This window comes from Tympanuchus pallidicinctus, unplaced genomic scaffold, assembly GCF_026119805.1.
Source record: "Tympanuchus pallidicinctus isolate F22 unplaced genomic scaffold, pur_lepc_1.0 scaffold3, whole genome shotgun sequence".
Taxonomy (NCBI): domain Eukaryota; kingdom Metazoa; phylum Chordata; class Aves; order Galliformes; family Phasianidae; genus Tympanuchus; species Tympanuchus pallidicinctus.
The window spans coordinates 41,235,865-41,249,473 of NW_026294747.1; the positions used below are offsets into that span (position 1 = coordinate 41,235,865).

The 13,609-nt window shown below is 33.5% G+C and overlaps 1 long non-coding RNA gene across 1 annotated transcript in view; it reads left to right on the forward strand.

Moving 5' to 3' along the window:
- The window catches only part of LOC128085730 (uncharacterized), a 388,537-nt gene that overhangs the window by 331,445 nt on the left and 43,483 nt on the right, over positions 1-13,609 (forward strand). The window lies entirely within an intron of this gene.

A 13,609-nucleotide genomic window follows, 5' to 3' on the forward strand; every position in this document is an offset into this window, starting at 1 on the left:
TCCATACATTTTTATATCCTTCTTAGTGTCTTCTCTTGAGCTAATCAGGTCTGTCAGAGAATGGAATCCTTTAGAGTTTCACATAAACTTTTGAATAACATGGTGAAAATAAGTTTTGCATCTGTATCTCCCTACTTTTCTTGCACCATGTATTTTATTGCTGTAAAACTGATAAACATGTATTTGGCAGAAACAATTTTTGGGAAAGATTCCCTTTAAAGATCATGAAGATCATAAAGATTATTTACCTTTAAATTAGAGTGTACATTTTTTAGACACAAAATGGGTTGATCAGTATGTTGTTATTGGCATTGTTCTAAGACATAGTTAAATATTAATTATTAAATGGTCATCATAAAACATTAACCATAGTTTTCATTATATATGTGTTATCTTGCTTCAAGATGTTACTTTTAATTCACAAGAAGGATGGCTGTGTGGAAAAGGGAAAATAAATTTCTTATAGTAAATTAATCCAGGAAGACTTGAAATGTAATCAGAATCTTGAGCAGATGATATGACTTGAAAAGGGGAATTAAACTACACAGATTGAATATCATACAAGTATAAATATTTTCATACAAGTAGTAAAATAGACAACATCACTTTAAATTAAAATCTCTTAATTTTAATTATAAAAAATGAATTGTGTTTTTATTTCTTTTTTGTTTGTTTTGGTTTTGGGGTTGTTTTGTTTTGTTTTCCTGCTACCACTGTAGGATGAGTTGAGGTAGTAGTTAAAACTGTAGCTACTGTTTTGTTCTCTATTTCATGAAAAAGAAATCTTGTCAAGGTCAGTTAAGAGCCATGATTTGCATGATTTTTAGAATTCTGCAAATATCTTAGCATGTGACTATCAGGAGCCAAAAGAACCCCACACTGGCAAGAGTTACATTTAATAATTTTTTTTCATTTTTGGCAATAAAGTTTACCAGCACTTACACCAGGGAATTGTCACTTCCCAAGTACACCAATAATTTTATGCTATAAACAGACCAAAATTAATTCATTAGGAACAAAGGAAAGAAAAAAATATTCTTCCAAAAATTAAAATCAAAAGATTTTACTTCCATTCCAAGTACCGAATAAATCTCTTTTTGAAAGTTTTTTTTCATAGAGCTCTTAACTGAAATGAACTATAAGGCACTCATTTTTCTTACATTGAGTAGGACGGCCGTCTTTGAGAAATAAAACTTAACATGACGACAAAATCTTCCACAAAGTGAAGGATGCTTACTTAGTCTATTCACAGTACAGCACTACCTTACTCTAACTGCATAGCTAAGCCATAGTTAAACTGTGTTCACTTTCTACCCCTTCCTGCCTGTGTGTATACAATGCAATGTGATTTTTTCACTGACTATATATGGAATCAGAGCAAGATTGAAAAAGGACTACTGTGATGGGAAATATACTCAACAGAAAAAGTTTAGCTTGCTATTTTTTAAAGCACTTCAGATCTAGCTCTAATTTTAAACTGTGGATTTGGATGTGAAAATAAAGAATATAGTCATAATTTAGACATAAGTGATAGTGTTTTCTATTGACTGATTTTCCTTTTTTATTTTCTGCCATCTGTAACTTTGTATGTATCATCTCATTTGTACTGTGCTCCAGAAATTTGACTCCTTGTTTTCTTTTAATTCCTCATCTTAACTTCTTCTGTGCAAAGAAATTCCATTTTATATTTCCTCTTTTTTAAAATTATCTGGTTTTTGTCTAATTCAATTTTTCAATTATAGGACTACAAGTTTCCAGTGATAACACGTATTAAAAATAATATGCAGAATTGGCTAAGGTTCCTATTTTTTAGGTTTTCTGATATTTCCACTTACAACAAGATCTTTTCACTTTTACTTTAAATGCTTCTGTTGAAGTCACTGATCTGTCCACTTCTCTTTTTTGCCTGATTGTCACTAAAAATAGTGACATTCTTTTAGAGTACAGATCTGTTTTATAGGTTTTCCAAAGTAACAATTCTGATATTTTTAAGGTTTTAAGATGAACCTAGTTTTTTAAATGTACTTGCAGTTTAACTCGTTTAAATAACACAGCTTTGCTTTGCATTCCATACCTTCTGTATATTCAATAGACACTGTGGGCAGAAGCTACCTTCCACCCTGCTAAAGATGGCTTTCTTAGAAATAACACTGAGCTTGATATATAGAGGCTACACAGAGAAATCTGTGTTTTGGATGGATGTCTAGCCCTGACCTGTAAGGTAAAGCCTTAGGATATTAACAACCACCTACTCTAAAGGCATCAGTTATGCTTATAATTTATGAGAAAAACAGAACTAAATGAGAACCCTCAGTTCGTCACAATCATACATAGGTCAGTCTGAAAGAATGCTTCTTATTTCCATAGATACAACAGATGCAAGGAACACAATAATATAATTTGATAGAATAAATTCTCAACTGTTTTGCAGCACTTTTTTTGCCATTACCTATGCGTTTTCACCAATGATGAACAAGAGCCACGCTCATAAAAATCTGCATGGCTGTCTGAAATGTGGCTTGTCTTTCATATTGCCGTCTCTACTGCTGAAATGCACCACCTACCAGCTCATTGTGCTCACATCCACTGTTTGGCCTCCATAAATGTTCAGCAAGCATCAATGGATGTGCATTTTTCTACATGGAAGAACTCAATTACACACCTTTGCTTCATACACACTTCCATGTTGGATGCCATTTTGTCGGGTGGCCCTTCTGCTGCCACCTGTCCCATGGCAAAAAAGTGTTATGAAGTATTGGTGGGAATGTTCAACTTCTATTGCTGTATTATCGTCTGTCTCTGACATCATGGGCCAACATAATAAAGTCATTACAAAAGGCATTACTTTTAGTGTAGACCTCATGTGCTGAGCACAAGACTTCATGCTTTTGCTCAGACCTCATTCTATTACACTATTACTAGCACTTGTTTAATGAGCTTCTCCATGTCACACACTGCTTGCAACAACCCTGTGCCCAATTGGTCGTTCAGACTCTCCAGCCATCAAACTGATGGTTGTATGAGCTGGGTGTGTGAGGAAGGCAGGTCCAGCCAACACAGAAGATCAAGGAAACATTCTGAAGAAATGTTGAGCCTGTACAGCTGCACCTATTTTATATGAGAAAAATTAATTACACAATAATGGAAATAATTTTGAAAATAATGGGATTGTGAGCAGATAATGCCTCTATAGCCCTATCACCGTTTGACATTGTTAATGTGACGATGATTATCCTTGAATTTAAGATAGCATTAAATAATTTCATCAATATCAATAGTTAAATAATTATTTACTCAAATTTTCTTCTAAAGGAAAGGAATACAAATCAAGAAATTTTGTCTTTATTTTTATGGTTAATTTTGTAACTGCTCGTTATACTACCTCCTCTATCCTCAGTGATGACTGAGACAATATGGAACCAATAAATCCAAACCTGTGTAAGGAGTGTGCCTAGGCAGCTAGAGTTAAAATATGTTTTCTTATTTTTGATTCACTGACATCACGAAACCTTTGCAATCACTTTTTATATGGTGTGAATGTGGAAATGTGAGCATGTGTGCACCTGTATTATTGACTGTGCTATATCTCTATTAATAATACTAATGGAAGTTGTCAGTGATTGCACCCAAGCTTCGTTACTGATAATATGTTATTCATACAATTGTAGAACTAAAATAATAAGCAGTAATTGTAGAATTGAAATAATAATAATCATAGAATTAAAATAATAATTGTAATTGAAATAAGATTATTGGAAAAAGTAATTTGGTGCTGGTTACATTAAGAACTGTGCACCAAAATATGAGTTTGTTCTGTTCAGTGTAAAGCAGTTCAGCTTCTCTAAACAGTTAATATTATCTTTTCCTTTTTTTTCTTTTTGTGAGAAAGGCCAGCATTTCCATGCCTGTACTATAACTAAAGAAGTACAGTTTTTCTTTATCCTATTCCCTCCTTTGTCTGTTGTTTTTTATTTCTTTCATAAACATGAAAGTGTGCATATTAACTTGTTATAAGTCTTAAATGCAATCCAACTGTGGGATTTGGCTTTGGCTCATTCTCTGATTCCAAATTTTAAAGTGAAAGAACTAGCCTTAAAGGAGGGAAGATAAAATAAAAATTTAAAAAAATGATAATAAAAAAGCCGATTGGTTGATTACTTTTATTCACTGAGCAGAGAAAATGAAATGAAAAACACCAGTGTCTAGATGATATAGAGAAATATGCATTTGTGAAATTGACACCTCAACGTAATGATGATAAACGAGATTCCCAGCATGATTGGCAGTTAAAATACTTTCAGTATTTTAAATAAAAAAGCAGAAGTTCCCTTTGTTATGTCTTCAGTGCAAATACACTTTTCAGATGGGATGAGGCAACATTACAGTGCAGATTAGCAAATTTTGTCTGCAGTACTTCATGATCTTGATTTATCGTGAACTCTGTGAACTCAAATTCTGTTAAAAGTGTCACAGAATCACAGTACAGAGAACACAGCTCAATAAACAAAAGTTTAAACATCACAGGTATAAATAATGCTAATTTTAAGCAAAAGATACTGGGATGTTCGTGTATTTTATATATGGTGAAGCAATTATCTGGCAGGGTTGCCATTGTGGTTAGGCAGTTAGGAGTTATTTTAAAAACACTGTGATTATCTTTGCATGTATACATGTAGGTGGAAGTGTTCTTGTGAGCAGCCATAGGTGAGTGCATGCATATGTAGACACAACAATGTAGTAGCCAAAGCCAAGACAATTTGATATCACTGTATTCTAACCTTTTTAATTTTGTTAAGTATGGAAACAAAAAAATATTGCCCAAAAGAGAAAAGGCGTAAACCCACATCTGCATTAAACTTAGTTAACTATTATGTATAGCAGATACCTCAGCGTATTATTATGCACGCCTTTCTATTTGTGTAGTGCATGATGGAAGAAGTTTCTGGAAGCAATGACAAAAATATGTAAGAAGTGTAATCTACTTAATAATATTTAGCTGACGCATCAGTGGGGTGATCTTAGAATCAAAGAAGGACCTCTGCTCTACCAGAAAAATATGTAGGCATACCTGATGGGGCATAGAGCATGCTGTGAGAAGTATTGCATTCCTGCCACCTGCATCACTTCTACTCCACCAATTTATCTTAATAAACAAGTTGCAAAGTATATAAAGACTTTAAATTCAATTTGAAGCTGCTTTATGGGACTTATTATAAAAAGGAATGTTGTTTCCACTTTTGCATTTCTATAATCTCCTATAAAATTAGCCTAGGTTTTCTTCAGACACACTTGAACAGAAAAATATTTCCACTTCAAAAATGAAAATGGTGACTTTCTGCTCATAACTGCCTTTTTTTTACATTTTTTTTTTAGTTTTTCTTTTTTTTCCTTCATAATGCAAACTTAAAACTGTTACAACTATATTTTTCTTTTAATTTTTTTTTTTTTTTTTTACTTTATTTCTTTGAAAACACATTGTGAGTTTACAACATAAATAACAAGAGCAGGACCAATAGATGTATTTTATAACATAATAGCGAAAAAATTGCAGGTGCAGGTGCTCTTTTTACTAGTGGTTGATTGCAGATGCTATTATTTCACACTTGTAAAATAGCAGGTGGGAGGTATATATTTCTAGTTAAGCCTAACTAAAGGCTTAATCCAAAAACTTGGGGAAGAAAAGGACGGGAATGAAACAGGAATCAAGTAAAATCAGATTCAATAATCGAATTTTTTTGTTCTGTTATTTGAAATTTGTAACCAACTTGAAACACTGCATTTATAATATTTGATGTGTATTTTTCGTGAGCAGCTGTAGAAACCCTGTGTCATTGTGGCTGTCCAGGTCCAGTCCTACCAAGTAGTAAACACTTGTAGTTACAAGCACCACCTTGGAACCGAAAGGTAACTTCCCTAAGTGGAAAGTAACAAATATACCAAACAATGAGGAACCCTGGGTTTTACTGTCAGATTTAGCACTGATGAGGACAGAGAAGAAAGAAAGAATTCTCTAGTTCTGTTTTCACTTCTATTATTTATGAAGTATTTAAGCTTAAAACAAAGAGATACTCTTTGTTAAGAGTATCTTAAATCTGAGATCAGATCAATAAAATGACCAGTTTTTCATATTCTCATGTCTGTTATATATTGTTGCACCAAGAAGTTTACTTAATATATATGATTAAAATTGATAGCTTTTCAATATTGTTCCTTGAAAAATGTGTCACAAAATGACATGGCCTTCACCTTTAAATCTGTGTTGAAAATACAGATATCTGTCTTTCATCAATCATGCAAACAGACTTTGGAAGTGTTGCTATGTTTTGGCTGGCTGAAGTTCCCTAAATTCCAGAAGGAAAGCTCCCTTTCCTGTCTTCTGCCATAAATAACATCTTTTTCTTAATGTATTCCACTACTCAGAATAGTTTCTAAGGCTGTTCAACAAAGCTGTCAGGGCAAATGAATTGCTCTCCCCTGATGTTTGTTATTAACAGATTGAATAGTGATAGGATAATAAGCTCTTTCTTCATACATGAAAGACATTCTTGTGAGCTGGATTACAACTTGAGATATAAAAGACGTGCTCTGTGGATAACTTCCAGGCTACTTTGCACCACATTGCTTTCCCATAATTTTGTGTTTGTTATCTTGAACAAGTGACAGTAACCACCGATCAGAAATTTATGTGAAATGAGTACCACATGTATGATGTTTACTTCAGTCTGTACCAGATCATTATAGCCCGTGGAGCTATAGGCTGTGTGCAATTTAATATCAAATGTCATAACATGTATATACAATAGCAAAAAAGTGACGGATAAAAAAAATAAACCACTTGTCATATCATAAGTATCAGTTTCCAACAAATTTTGGGGGTGATTTCATCAAGCAGGGACTTATTTGTTTGTTTTAGTATGTTAAAATCATTTTTCTTCTAAAGTGGTTAGCTGTACATGCTTTTAAAATATAAGTAAAGAAGTAGCTATTGCTACTTTTTTAAAGATTTGAAGGAGAGTGGCAAAGGTTTTGCTAATAAAAAAACAAACTCCCTAAGATCATTAGAAAGTACAAGAGAGGATGTTAACGGCAAATAACTTCAGCTAAAAGGAAGGTATTTCAGTATCGAAAGACTCCATAAAACATGGAGAGGATCATAGCTCAGAATTCACTGAGATTCTAACACTCACTGAGATGTGTAGTACAAGCCAGCTTTTATCCTCTCATTGGTGCAAACTGGTAATATATTGTTGAAATGTATTAAACTTTGCTTTGAGTATTTAAAAGACACATTTAAATTAGCAACTTATTAAACGTAAGTTCCTCCTGTAGTCAGTAGGAAACAGTAAACAAATCACCTTGAACCTGAATTTCAAGTTTATCATCCATCCGTCTCCATTAAGCATACTGGAAACGTATTACATGTCTGAAGTTTTGTGTCAGTCAAATTCTCATTAGCATAGGTATCACTTTGCTCTGTTAAAGAACTTTGAATCAATACTGCAGGCAGAAAAATGGGAAAAAATAGCCAGGCAAACAAAAAATAACCAACAAAACAAACAAAAATAAAACTGATACCTATGCAGGCCAATCAATATTTCCTTCTGTCAGATCATTTCTTGTATATATGACTGATGACTAATTGAAAATGTGTTTGAAATATCTAGGGTTTATTAATCTATTTTATATTATGGTATTTTTTGTGCATACATGTTTGTTCTACAAATGCTGCCCAAATTGAAAAGTTCAGTTTAAATTAGAAATATTTAAAATATTGTTGTCTTGGTGCCTAGTATTTTAATATAATTGTTTGCATCCCTGGTGTGCTCTATATGTTTTGAATAAAATATTATTCTTACCGGTATAATTCATATAGATACAATATACAAGAAATAAATTTATTCGCATTTTAAAGGTAAATTCTTCTTCATCCTAATAGGAGATTCAATAATGTGTTTTCTGGGTAAGTTCTGACAGCTCCGGGTAGGTATTGGAAGCTCAGCATGGATAAAACAAGAATTTTTGTTCTTTTTAAAATTCTGATATATGTTTATTATGTAGGTATGTGGACTCAACTCCAGAGGATTTCTGCTTTGTGTTCCGTTAGTAAATAAGCACATCACCATATAACACCTTCTGCTATTTATTCTAGGCTGTTCTCTGAACAGATTTTGTTAACAAAATGTTTAAATTCTATGTTCAGCAATTTAGGACAACAATAAATTTTAACTTTTGCATTACATTGTTTTGTAACTATAAATTTGGATAGTTAACATACATTCTGATGGGTTCCAATTCAGCACCTGTTTTACATTAACCTTGTTATAAACTGAATATATAATTAAGCATCTTCTTGAATGCAGAAATATGTCTGAAAGCTTGCCTTAATGAATTGTACAAACTGGGATAGCAGCTGATATGTTGTAATACAACATGTTCCTTTCACATCAATGAAAATTATGAAAATGTGCACACTTAGAATTTTTTCTCCTAGGGCTTTTGTTTTTATTATTAGTTTAATTTCTCATTTCAGATAAGGGAATACATTTATAAATAAGCATTTTTTTAGTTGATTATATGTGTTAATATAAAGTATAATAATTTATGTGAACCATTGAAAAATAATGTAAGCCTTCAGGTATATCTATCTTTCATTTAGCTCTCAAAATATGTGATTTTATATGTGCCACAAACTCAAACTCATCATCTAATTTTACCTAAAAGTAGCATTGTTTAATATACTTGATTATACTATCTGTTCAGTGACCTTAATATTTCTGTGAGCAGTTTTTAAAATGTACATGTGTGGAAAAGATTATATGTTAAAAAAACAAACCTAAGAAAAAAAATCAGTCATTCTTCCTTCAGTATAGCAAATTTTCAGCAATGATGGAGGCTATAGTGAAAAATTAGTCTGCTTTCTTCCCAGACCCCCAGAATTATGACCAAAATTTTCATCCAAAATGTTATGCCCCCATCTCTTTATGACTTGGAATGTTAACTGTGTGTTTGGAAAATAACTGTACTGTCTATTTGAAGGTAGCATATATATCATTATCTTTTTTTTTTCCCCATGAGTTTTCAAAAAATTTATTCTGAGAAAGATTTTGGTAGGTGGCTGGGTTCAGTTTCTCTGTTATATAGACTATCAACAGCTTCATTTCTGAAAAAGATGTTACAAATATGATCAAAGAATAAGATATGCATTTTGTTACTTTGTTGTTTGATAATGCAATTCGTGATATCACCTTGAAAGTAAATTGAAAATGTACATACAAAGAGGAGATCTAGACAGGAGGGTTCTCTTTAATAAAGACCAACTCTCTTGCTCCCTCTCTGTATTCTTAGAGATGCAGCAGAGATATGCTGATGATTCGGTTAATATCCATCAATATAGGCCTTCTCCTTTAACTCAAGTTAAAGTCATGTGAAGAGACTGTTGAGGAACCAGGTGGGCATCTTAGCATTAGAAAAAGGAGTTAGAGATCTTATATAGCTATGAAGAATATTTGTTCTGGCGGAAACATCCATCACATCTGTAACTTGACAAGATTCATCATAAAGTAAGAAAATTATTACTATTGTCAACAGCATGTTAATATCTAATTTTTAATTTAAGAGAGGTAATCAATATGCAATTACATACAATATAAAGAAAATTTACACAAATTGATAAGTTATGACCGGCTAAATATATTCCGGATCTCCAGAGAACCCTGCTCTTTGTTAATTAGTGACTGCCTGTTATAGATGGACAACACTGATGTTCTCAGAGAAGGAAGAACTGTTTTGTCATGCCAGCAACTACAGCAACTGTAAAATCAGACAATTCTGACAAGCCTCCCAGCAACAATTCAAGGAAATAGGGAAGCACTACAGAGAATTTCCTCTGTTATTTACCCTGAATGTCTTGCTATAAAAAATCTCACTGCTTCAAGCCACAATTGTAATGTTTTTTAAGTTTGAGTCATACACAGAATGACTTACTCATGAGGGCTGGACAATAACATCTGTATGTAAAAGCCAAACTATTAGTGTCACACCCAATTTTCCTACTCTGGCCATTCTTCCAGGCAGAGAAGATGCATATCTGCTTCAAATCTTGTTTGATCTAAAGCTGAGATTTTTTTCAGCTAAAATAATTTTCACAAGTTTTTTGATAGTTTCTGCGTAGCTAGGGAACAATGTAAGCAAATGTAATTATGCAGCTTACATCTATCCAAAACAGCGATAGCTGCATAGCAGATGCTAAGTGAGCGCTTCTCTGAGCACTAATTCTTAATAGTAGAGATTACTCTGATAGGATTCAGAATAGTGAATAACTCCTCTTAAAATTTACAAATTTTATAGCCAGATAATCTATCTGGTCTGTGTTCCTTAATAATTAAGGTGTCATAGTTTAAATTACAGCAACAAGGCCCAAGTGAAGTATTTTCTGTTGAGAATGAAACAGGAGATAGGAGAATTTATTATTTATTATTATAAAGGAGTTAAATGAGAATTAAATGGAAACTGAAGTATGATTGCTGGAAGGGTCAGCAACTTCAGGAGAAAAAGCATATTAAAACAAAACTTTTGAGAACTTTCCTTATTCTTAGCTTTTTTGTGCTCATTATAAATAATTGGCTTTGTTGTAACTGATAAAAGAAACACAGCTCTGTAATTCATGTTAACAAATTATAATTTTGTTATGCCCATTTAATAACCACACATAGGGCCAAGACAAGATGTCTCCTCATTATGAAGTAGTTTAAAATCAGTCTGGCTTTGGGTTCTGAGCTGGGTTAACATCAAAAGTGGGAATTTGTTTCAGAACTTGAAAGAATTTATCTTTTATCTGATTGATCCACAATAGATATGTGGATTTTCTTCAAACTTTAGAAAAAAATATAGTTCAAACCCAACCATAAAAAATGCCCTAAAAACACCACCTCAGGTAATAATCAATTTTCATACCACAAGTCTGAAGTGAAAGAAAGGAAAAAAAAAAAAAAAAAAAAAAAAGGAAACAAGGAGACCAAATTAAAGTCTCACTTCTACCACTACAAATATGTAAGACTTCAGATGCTATCAGTAGAGTTCTGTTATGTGCAAGGACTAGGAGCCAGTCTGGCACATCTCCATCTGAACACTGTTATGGGTCAGAAGAACTGTTCACTAAATCAATTTTAATTTTTCTAGAATTAAGCTTTAGTGGAGATTTTGTACTTTGAGTTCCAGTAAACCTTGCCCACAGTTTGCTAAACTGTTCCTCAGGCTAGCCCATTTTTTCCCTTATCCCACCCCACATCTTCATGTTTTTCTGGCAGAAGTCCTAGATTTATGGAAAAACTCTGCCAAGCCTAAGTTCAGAGTGAGGACACATCTCATTTCCAAAAGGGAAGACTATTTGAAAAGAGAATAAAATCTGATATGTAGAACCTCATCCTCACAGAAAGCAAAGTGCTGTAGTTCACCCACACAGCTCTTCCCATTTTAAGCACCCACTCTTGAGAATTCATATAAATAATTTCTAAATCTCAATATTCTTTCAAGTTTTAAGGAAAAAGAAACATAACAAAATGGTATAAAATTGTGTAACTTTCATTTTCATGACTTCACCGGAAAGAAATTGAACAACAGCATGTAATTAAGTTAAATGTTGTGATTTCACAGAGAAATAATATAATACTATGAAAATAGAAACAAAAGCTGCACTCATTATTAACAGTTCGCGCTTCTCACTCTATAACTGTACAGGTTTGTCAGAGATTTGTCACTTTTACTCTGCAGAAATAATGTTTGATGTGGAGTATTTTCTACCACCAAATCATCTTTTGCCTTTGTTTCTTTGTGAGTCTCAATCCCCAAGTTAAAACAAATGCTAAATTACACAGGCATTGTGTAAGAAAGTTCTATAACAAGCAGTATATTATTAGGTAGAAACATTCTTCCTTCATGTTTAACAGAAACCAGTTAATCAGAAATAGGGCAAAGCAACAGTTATATTTTATGTTGTTGTCAATACTGACAGCTTATGCTGATAATACATCTGTGGTTACTTGCAGGCTGCTCTGAAATCTGTACTGGCCTGCCTAATCCTCTTTTGCCCAAAATGTCCCACCACTGAGAGGCTAAAGATAGACTCTTGCTGAGCTGCAAAGTGTGATGTGCTGGAGCAGGTGGAAGCCAGGATTAGAGGGCTTTCAGTAACCCTGAGAAAGGCCCAGTTCTGAGGCATGTCCAGGCAATATCTGCAAAAGAGGACTTTATTTCCCTTCTTTTCAGAGAAGCCAGGGAAAATCCCTGCTGGATTTGCCAGCTTCAATATGGATTTTTTAAATGAATCAGTATTTTGTGGCCTCTGCTTGCTTGGTTCCTTCTGCCTTTTTACCATTCAACTATTGACAGTCTAAGTATTTAAGTCTAAGTCTAAGTAGATGCAAAAATTCTCTTCTAAGCTAGGAACCAATATTAGGGAATCCAGAGAACACAGCTATTTTACACTCTGGTTTTATTTCTAGCTCCAGCATCCTCCTTCTCTTGTGCTCTTGCTGCTGATCTGGTTTGGAAAACACATGATATTCTTGCCTTGTGGATTATGATGTGAGGTGAGTAAATCAGATCTGATGGGTATTTATTAAAACAAAACAAAAACAAAAAACAAAAACAAAACAGTCCTCTGTGTCAGGCTAATCTGAACTGGACTTGGTACATTTAAGGTATTGCAAATGAGTTGAAATCCAAGTATTTCAATGAATAGTTACCACTGCATAAACTCCCTTACTCACTGGTCATTAGACCTCATTGACGAGAAGGCAGCTGCATGATGCATCTCTTTATTTGGTCCTTTTAAATGCATTACCTTATTTGGCAACATTATTCTTTGCTGCTGTTTAGACTGAGTGCACGATCAGACAGAGAGTTAAAGAGTTGCCACACCCAGTCCTGAATAATTAGTTATCAGTCTGTATCCCTCTGAAGAGATATACACTTAATTTTGCCTATGCCATTTCCCTGTTGAGTCATTCCCTTACTGCTAAAAGAGTTTTTCTTTTGACCTGTCTTGCCCATATCTCTTCTTGACAGACATAGTGTGCAAAATGTGAAGAATCATGCCACCACAATGTCTTTGTGTGCACAAGGTAAGAAGGTATATGATAATCAATGCATTATTCACTTACTCTAGAATGGTGACAGTCATTTGATGGTAAGATGAGCACATACTCATCTGTTTCCCAAGCTTCACTATTGCTATTAGGTATTTTGGACTTTACAATTTTTTTTTTTTCCAAGGGAATAAAGACCTAGAGTGTGATGTGGCAGTCAAATTTCCCAGTTTGAAGACATTGAAGGAGTAGACGCTCAAAGGAATAGTGATTGCCTGAAAATCCAGATTCCAGTGTTGGCAAGCATCTTCTTTCTCTTCACCTTTTCATAAACAGTTTTAATAACAGATTTTTAATCTTATAAATCTAAATAAATCTAAAATATTCCTATATTATTTGAGGACATAAAGGTTCAGAGTTCCAACTTTTGAAACATTTATGGAACAAAGGATAGAGAGGGTAGGAAAAGTGCAAAAGAGTACTGCATATAGCATATTACTCTGAAGGATGGACACTAGGGCTGT